Source organism: Neolamprologus brichardi, chromosome 20 (assembly GCF_056152115.1).
Source record: "Neolamprologus brichardi isolate AB-2024 chromosome 20, ASM5615211v1, whole genome shotgun sequence".
NCBI lineage: Eukaryota > Metazoa > Chordata > Actinopteri > Cichliformes > Cichlidae > Neolamprologus > Neolamprologus brichardi.
The window spans coordinates 25764031-25772605 of record NC_142123.1 but is presented as its reverse complement, the minus strand read 5'-3'; the positions used below and the strand labels follow the sequence as shown (position 1 = coordinate 25772605).

At 40.3% G+C, this 8575-nt stretch overlaps 1 pseudogene; it reads left to right on the top strand.

Moving 5' to 3' along the window:
• Positions 1 to 7150: 7150 nt before the first annotated feature.
• On the top strand, positions 7151 to 7898 carry LOC148097000 (uncharacterized; annotated as a pseudogene).
• The last annotated feature ends 677 nt before the right edge of the window (positions 7899 to 8575 follow it).

The following is an 8575-nucleotide window of genomic DNA, read 5'->3' as shown; positions in this document are numbered from 1 at the left end:
GATTTAATTTAGATTTCTCTTTTGTTCATTCACTGCATTTTGTTGATTGATGAAAATAAATGATTAACACTTCCATTTTTGAAAGCATTCTTTGTTTACAACATTTTTTCCTCACCTGCCTTAAACTGCTGCACAGAACTGTACTTTGTGATGGAAAAAGATGTATTACAAAGATGTCTCTGGATGTTATAAATGTGCATATTCTTTTTAGAATCAGAGCCGATATAATTGTAATGCCAGTTGGATTAGATGTTGCGTAATGTTCATAAATAATGTAAGTAAATATAATGTGGAGATCACAAGAATGAATTAAAACTGCAAGTATCAAATCTACACTATCAGTGTTACAGAAGGAAATGCAAAGACAGTATTTTTCCATAAAGGCAGGGATTGTTTGTAAATCCAAATATAGAAGAGTCTCTACGGCCTGTCACAGCACTTACAACAGTCTTGAAAGACTAAATTAGCTGGGCAGTTTTGGATCCATGCGATGCCATTGGCACAGGTACAAAAAGAACCTGGAGCGTCAGGTTTGGCATATAGCCCACCAATTTCTGTACCACAGAAGTTGTCAGTAATTGTAGTAGTGATTGATGGGTCTGGGATGAGGCAAAATGTGATCCTTATTTGTTGATGTCTCCTGATTCAGGTTTGTGTCAGCAGTTGGAAGTGGAAGTGAATTTTGCCATTGTGGTCTTGTCACTATAAAAGTGATGCTGGACTAATTTTAAAATTGTCCATTTTCTTAAACCTAATTCTAATATTGCCTTTTCAAAGAATTTGTCACTGTTAATTTGGGTTGAACCCAGGACTGTATAGGCGTTGGCTGAATAGCAGTGGTGTTCACCTTGGGGTGTCGATCAGAACCATTGATTGTAGAAAAGATGGACAACGCGACCCCGCCTCCTACCATTGTGCAAAAATGAAGCCAAAATACCCCGCTTGTGGAGGCTGCCATCTTGCAAATTTGGAGCCAGAGTCTGCGCAGTAGTGACTTGAGGTGGAGCGACTGTGTAACGCTCCCGCCCACACACCCGCTGGACATGACCGCAAACACGCCCCCCTACACTTTTTACGTAGCCCGGCTGCTCGAGTTTTGTTGCTGGTTTACCGAGACTGACGACTCGTTTAATTAAGGTAAATACAACCATGTCACTGTTATAAAAAAGACACACAGCTTATCATCTTATAGTTCTAAAATCACTCTGTTGTTAATTCGTTAGTTAGATTAGCCGCTAGCATACGCACAGTGTTGGAGGCTTGTTGCTAGCTAGTTAGCGATGCTACACACCTGCTACTCTTAATAGTCTTCTACACTTACGTTTTTTTATCCATTTTTAGACAGCGATGAGATCAGCTGCACACTCTACAGAGGCCCAGAGTTACTGTTAATATCAAAAATATAATGCTGTCCTTTGAGATTTTAACATTTAAGACTGTGAGTGTAATGGATCTAAAACTGTTTAAATCTCTACAGCCTGGTAACATGGAGACTTTAAAAACATCAGCAGAACGTTTCAGTAGTGTAGTCTAATTTGTTCTTTTCATTTAATAATAGAGTCCATATTATATCAACAGCTACATTCACCCTGGAGAGAAACTAGTGAGGGAGACCATCAGGACCAAGCTGGGTTTCCTGGGTCCAGAGGTTTGGAGAAACTTCTTGCCTTTCTTTCATCACAGCTGTCCTGTGCCATAAGTTCTGTTGACCCGCTGTAAGAGGCATCATTTAAGAAACACCAGGAAGACTGAAGCTCATCGCATTGATCAAGCAGGACTCATGATCTTCACCAGCAGCTCCCTCAGTGAAATCTTCAGCACTCCTCCGTAGGCCCACCCCAGGAGATGGATAAGCCCAGCATTTCATCAACACTGTGATGAGACCTTTGGTTTGTGTAATGTTATAAATACTCAGATACTCACCAGAGGCTCCGGACTTTTACATAAAGATATTATATTCAGTCCTGTAGAAAGTTATATATTTAAAAATATGTGATCCTCTCTGGTTACTCTGGTATGAATAACTCTGAATCACTTTATGGTAAATAACACACTGTAAAAAAAAAAAAAAAAAAAAATCAGTGAAAAAATTCCAGATGACTTCCAGATGTTTGTAGTTCAACATACAAGTGACGACCTTTGACCTTCATCAGGTTTTATTTAATTATGTCAGAAAATCTCATATGCTCTTCATGCAGCTGAGTACATCAAGTGTTTAAAACGGAAGCTGTGCAGGTCTGAGATCAGCAGCTCTCTGAAACACCAAACTGAGGTCCTGTTAATGCTGATATATAGTGACACAGTTACATGAGTGATTAATCCTTTTGTTTTTTTGTCTTTAACTTTATCAATAAAACAGCTGCAGCTTTCACTACAGCACGTGTGGTACTTTAACCTTTGCACTGTTTTCATCAGTTCATTTTGCAGTTAACATGTGAACATGTTGGACGATCTGTCTGCTGTCACTGGGTGGTGCTGAGGTCTGAATCTGAGGGCAGCTCCTGTAATCACAAAGACAACAGAACCATCAAACTCAGATATAAATTTTATCCCTCAATATTAAAATAAAGCTGATTCTTCTGTCCTCACACACTCAGGATCTGAAGTTCTTCTCTTACATTTTTTTTCAGTATTACAGTACACTACAGTACTTTAATCCATAGTTCCTGATTAATGAGGAGTTACTGAAGTACAAGCTTTTAAAAAAAAATGTTACTGTCTTTACAGATGTGGCAAGAGACTGAAAACATGCTGTTGTTTGCACATATTTAATATTCAGCTCTGCACAGGAGCTGGAGCAGGGTGCAGCCTGTTGCTTTTACAGTATAATACTTGTAATAAAAGTACAGTAACAGTAATTAGTGACTGAGCAGCCCGGGGCGTTTCTCTTGATTTCTTTAGTAAATTCATTCACCTGCACGGATTAGCTAAACGAACCCTGACAGCCGACTGCTCATTTTAGCTAGCTAGGTCTCAGGAGCTAGCTAAGGACGGTAGTTACGGATTAGCTTACAAACACGTTTAACTTACCGAAAAAGTGCGGCGGGGCCTGGGTCCTTCTGTCGGGTAGTCCAGTTTACTGAAGAACACCTCAGGCTGTCAGGTTAAAACACTCGGTCGTGTTTTTGTAGCGTAAACGCTGGGCGTCCTCTCAGAGCCTACGCTCTATCTGCTATTCGCGAACAGAGATACGCAAGCTTCTCCATGACTTTTGACTGAACACAATTAAATAAAACCTGATGAAGGTCAAAGGTCATCACTTGTATGTTGAACTACAATCTTGTCATCTGGAATTTTTTCACAGTTTTTTTTTTTTTTTTAAACACATAGTGAGTTATTTACCATAAAGTGATTCAGAGTTATTCATACCAGAGTAACCAGAGAGGATCACATATTTTTAAATATATAACTTTCTACAGGACTGAATATAATATCTTTATGTAAAAGTCCGGAGCCTCTGGGGAGTATCTGAGTATTTATAACATTACACAAATCAAAGGTCTCATCACAGTGTTGATGAAATGCTGGGTTTATCCATCTCATGGGGCGGGCCTACGGAGGAGTGCTGAAGATTTCCCTGTAAGGAAGCTGCTGGTGAAGATCATGAGTCCTGCTTGATCAATGCCATGAGCTTCAGTCTTCCTGGTGTTTCTTAAATGATGCTTCTTACAGCGGGTCAACAGAACTTATGGCACAGGACAGCTGTGATGAAAGAAAGGCAAGAAGTTTCTCCAAACCTCTGGACCCAGGAAACCCAGCTTGGTCCTGATGGTCTCCCTCACTAGTTTCTCTCCAGGGTGAATGTAGCTGTTGATATAATATGGACTCTATTATTAAATGAAAAGAACAAATTAGACTACACTACTGAAACGTTCTGCTGATGTTTTTAAAGTCTCCATGTTACCAGGCTGTAGAGATTTAAACAGTTTTAGATCCATTACACTCACAGTCTTAAATGTTAAAATCTCAAAGGACAGCATTATATTTTTGATATTAACAGTAACTCTGGGCCTCTGTAGAGTGTGCAGCTGATCTCATCGCTGTCTAAAAATGGATAAAAAAACAAAAACATAAGTGTTGAAGACTATTAAGAGTAGCAGGTGTGTAGCATCGCTAACTAGCTAGCAACAAGCCTCCAACACAGTGCATATGCTAGCGGCTAATCTAACTAACAAATTAACAACAGAGTGATTTTAGAACTATAAGATGATAAGCTGTGTGTCTTTTTTATAACAGTGACATGGTTGTATTTACCTTAATTAAACGAGTCGTCAGTCATGGTAAACCAGCAAAAAAACTCGAGCAGCCGGGCTACGTAAAAAGTGTAGGGGGGCGTGTTTGCGATCACGTCCAGCGGGTGTGTGGGCGGGAGCGTTACACAGTCGCTCCACCTCAAGTCACTACTGCGCAGACTCTGGCTCCAAATTTGCAAGATGGCAGCCTCCACAAGCGGGGTATTTTGGCTTCATTTTTGCACAATGGTAGGAGGCGGGGTCGCGTCGTCCATGTTTTCTACAGTCAATGGTCAGAACACACAGGACGCACAGATAAAGGTTATACTGTCTTTACTGTGATTCCTCAGCTTAACAGCACAGTACAGCAACACAGTAATGCAACTGCAGGCTTACAGAGTGGTGAGGGGTGTTGGTGTGTGGTCTGTGAACAGAACATATACAGAATATTGAATGTAATAAACATCTAAGTCATGAATTATGATTCATTAGCGTTCTTCGAATCTAACCAGAACTACAAATGGGAATTCCTATATGAACATCTACATGCACCAGTTTCATACACTACTCCCAAACCCTTACAGTACATGACATTGATTGCCAATACACCCAACAACAATATATCACAAACACCAAATCGTTTAGCTTACAGCTAGCATGTATGTAGCATAACAGGTAGCATTAGTAGCATGAACTAGCCACATAGCGAACAGGTCGATACACATTGCACTTCTACATCCACTAAATGTCTAATTGGCATAAAAGACTAAAACTGTCCTTTCCAGGCAGGGCTCCACGTCTACTCACAGTTCTTTAGCGACGCACACAACTCACACCGTGTGTAGACATCCCCTGCTGAGTCAGTCTGCCAGATGGCTCTTGCTATGTGTTAGCTCCAACTCTGATCACTGGAACATGTGCTCAATATTGCAACAGTGCTCTCTCTCCACAAGGGGGCTCCCCCACACAGCTGACAGCCTTTCCAACATAGCCGCCCCCAATTTGCGGTGCAAATTGGCCCCATGGAAAGGCTGTTTATACCGACGAGGGCTCCCCCACCTGGTCATCCTCATCCTTGATCGCCGGAAGCACAATCAGACGTAATATAGGCCGGGTGTATGTTTTGTCACGTATCTTCACCTCTGCTGTTCGGGTGTGGCCATCAGAACCAGTAAGAATCTTCGTCACTCTCCCAATCTGCCATGATGCTCTGGGTAGCTGTGGATCCACCAGCAGAACAACCGCTCCCTCTGTTATGTCCTCCATGGGTCTCTGCCACTTCATGCGAGTTTGGAGATTAGGCAAATAGTGTCTGATGAAAGATGACCAGAATCTGTCCACCAGGATTTGCGAATGTCTCCATCTTCGCCTCGCTAGCGCTTCTTCTTCGGGATACACTACCTGAGGTAGGGAGCTGTCAGGCCGCCCCATGAGCAAGTAGTTAGGGGTCACTGGATCGATGTCAGCCACATCCGCAGAAACATAACCTAGGGGTTTGGCATTCAGGATACCCTCGATTTCTGTAAGAACGGTCGTGAGTACTTCCTCACTCACTGTTTGAGAGCCAACAGAGGTGTATAAGGCATTTTTGATAGAGCGGATTTCTCTTTTCCAAGTGCCTCCAAAGTGGGGTGCTGCAGGTGGGTTGAACTGGAAATGAACCTGCTGCTTAGCCAGTTTCTGCTGGAGGTCTGGACACATGATTGAGAACGCCTGCTGGAGCTCCTTTTCCCCTCCTTTGAAGTTTGTCCCCTGATCCAAGTAAACTTCTGCCGGTTTCCCTCTTCTCGCAATGAACCTTCGGAAGGCCATCAAAAAGGAGTCAGTGTCGATGGATGTCAGGATGTCTATCCGGTCGTTCAGTGATGACGCGAAGAATCCTACATCCGGCCTAAACGCTCCTGTGTTCAATATGCCACAATGCTGTGTTCCTCGTTATTTTAACCAATCTGGTTCAAAACAACAGTCTAATCTGTCATTTTACCGGTTTCCTTGTGAAAAGAGAGAGAAGAGGAAGTGGCTGAAGTTGATAAGGTATGTTACAACTCGTAAGTGAATGAATAAATTTGTAAGATAAGAGCAAGTGGGCTCTTACTTTAGTTAGCTAATATAGCTGGTGATGAACAATTAAAACCCGCTACTAAAAGACAAACGGGCTTTTATGAGTAATTTTACTCATATAGACAATGGATTTTATTGTGTTTTTTTTAATACAAAGACGTTGTTGCATTTTTGAAGTCATTTTTATTTCTCCAAGCAAAGATTGAGAGCTAAGGGTCACTTCGCTATATATATATATATATATATATATATTAGTTAGCTTTCGACGCTCAGAGGAATAAAAATTACGTCCAAAAAGCGATGTCTATGTAAGAAAATACATTACAATCCCCAGCCTATGTGCCAGTTAATTACCAAAATAAAGACCTAACCAACAAATAGCTAGCAAAGGTTGCCAGTACTTATCTTTCTGGTAAGCTTAAAAGCAAATTAGTACAAGGATGTGTAAGATTTGAATAATTCTGGTCACTGTCTGTGACCAGTCATCCAGGTCATCGTAGTCCAAGGAGCTTGGAAAGAAAAGCATCTGGACTTCTTTAAGTTTCTTGTAGCTTCTCTCATCTGGATGAAAGAAGCTTCTCTCTATTATTTATCTCTATTTTTTTTTCTATTAATCATAACTAATGGAGGGCTACTGTATGATCTGAAATTTCTCTCTGCCTTTTTAAACACTTCCACAGACGTGAAAACTTCACCCCAAACTGCAACTCAAGAGTCTGCAGTTGGCACTTCCCTCAAGGAAAAGGTCCCAGTTATTGGTGAAAATCAGAGTGAAAAATCAGATGTGCTACATCATTCCAACAATGCAGATACACAGACAGCTACTGCAAGTTCCACAAGTTCTTCCAAAAGTGATGATGCCCCTAATTGACCAGTTATTTCTAACCCTGATGAAGCTCAAACTTAATTTTGGTCATGCAGACCTTTCAACAAGGTTTAACTGCAGCAGAGCCACAGTAACTAATATTTTTACAACAATTGTTAGTGCACTGTATGACATTTTGTATGTTGGCATGCTGAAAAACAACATTCCCTCGAGAGCCAAGAATCAAACATCGCTGCCAGATTGCTTCCAACCATTTCCTAACTGCACGATTGTGCTTAACTGCACGGAAGTTTCTGTTTCTAACACAGAGAGACTTGACACACAAAGTGATTTGTACAGCCAGTACAAAGGACGGACCACACTAAAGGCTCTAATTGGTGTGGCTCCTAATGGTGTAATAACCTTTGCAAGCAACTTGTACGGTGGAAGTGCCTCAGATAAGGCCATAACAGCTGACTGTGGAGTACTGCAACATCTACAACCAGGTGACATGGTCATTGCAGATAAGGGCTTCACAATTCGGGACATCCTACCAGAAGGGGTCTCACTGAACATTCCGTCCTTCCTCACCAACGGACAATTCACACAGGAGGAAGTGAACAACAACAGGAAGATTTCCTGTGCAAGAATATATGTAGAGCGTTCCATTCAAAGACTGAAACTTTTCTCAATTTTGCATCACATCCCACATCAGTTAAAAAAAAAATATTAATAAGATCTTGAAAGCATGTGTGTGTCTTACAAATTTACAAACACCTATTCTCCGTGAAATTGAATAAATTATACCTGTGAGAGTTCAGAGGTAAAAGTACATTGTGTCATTTTCTAACTACTTGTGAACCAGAAAACACAACTGTTGAATAAGTTTACTTATTATAACTCCTAAGTGTTCTGGATTGTTTTGTGTGTATACTCAGGATGTTACATCATAAAAACAACTTAGTTGCATAGTTTCAAATTGAGAATGGTCTCATTTGTGACTCGTAAAATGTTTTACTCTGTTTTTATCAATGGCTTGTTACATTTTTCATTCCATTCCAGCTTCCTGATTACTGCCTAGTTTTCTTGCTAAACATTTTCAATTAAAATGAAGAATACCAGATACATGTGTTACTCTTTATTTTCAGGAACAGTTTGTCCAAAACATTTTATTTTTTCAAATCAAAAATTAATATAATTTAAGAATTTATCTGAATATATTTACAAAGTTACAATGACAAAAAATGTACAATTTACAAATATTTACAAATAGTTTTAAAATTAACTACAGTGGGGCAAAAAAGTATTTAGTCAGCCACCGATTGTGCAAGTTCCCCCACTTAAAATGATGACAGAGGTCAGTAATTTGCACCAGAGGTACACTTCAACTGTGAGAGACAGAATGTGAAAAAAAAATCCATGAATTCACATGGTAGGATTTGTAAAGAATTTATTCGTAAATCAGGGTGGAAAATAA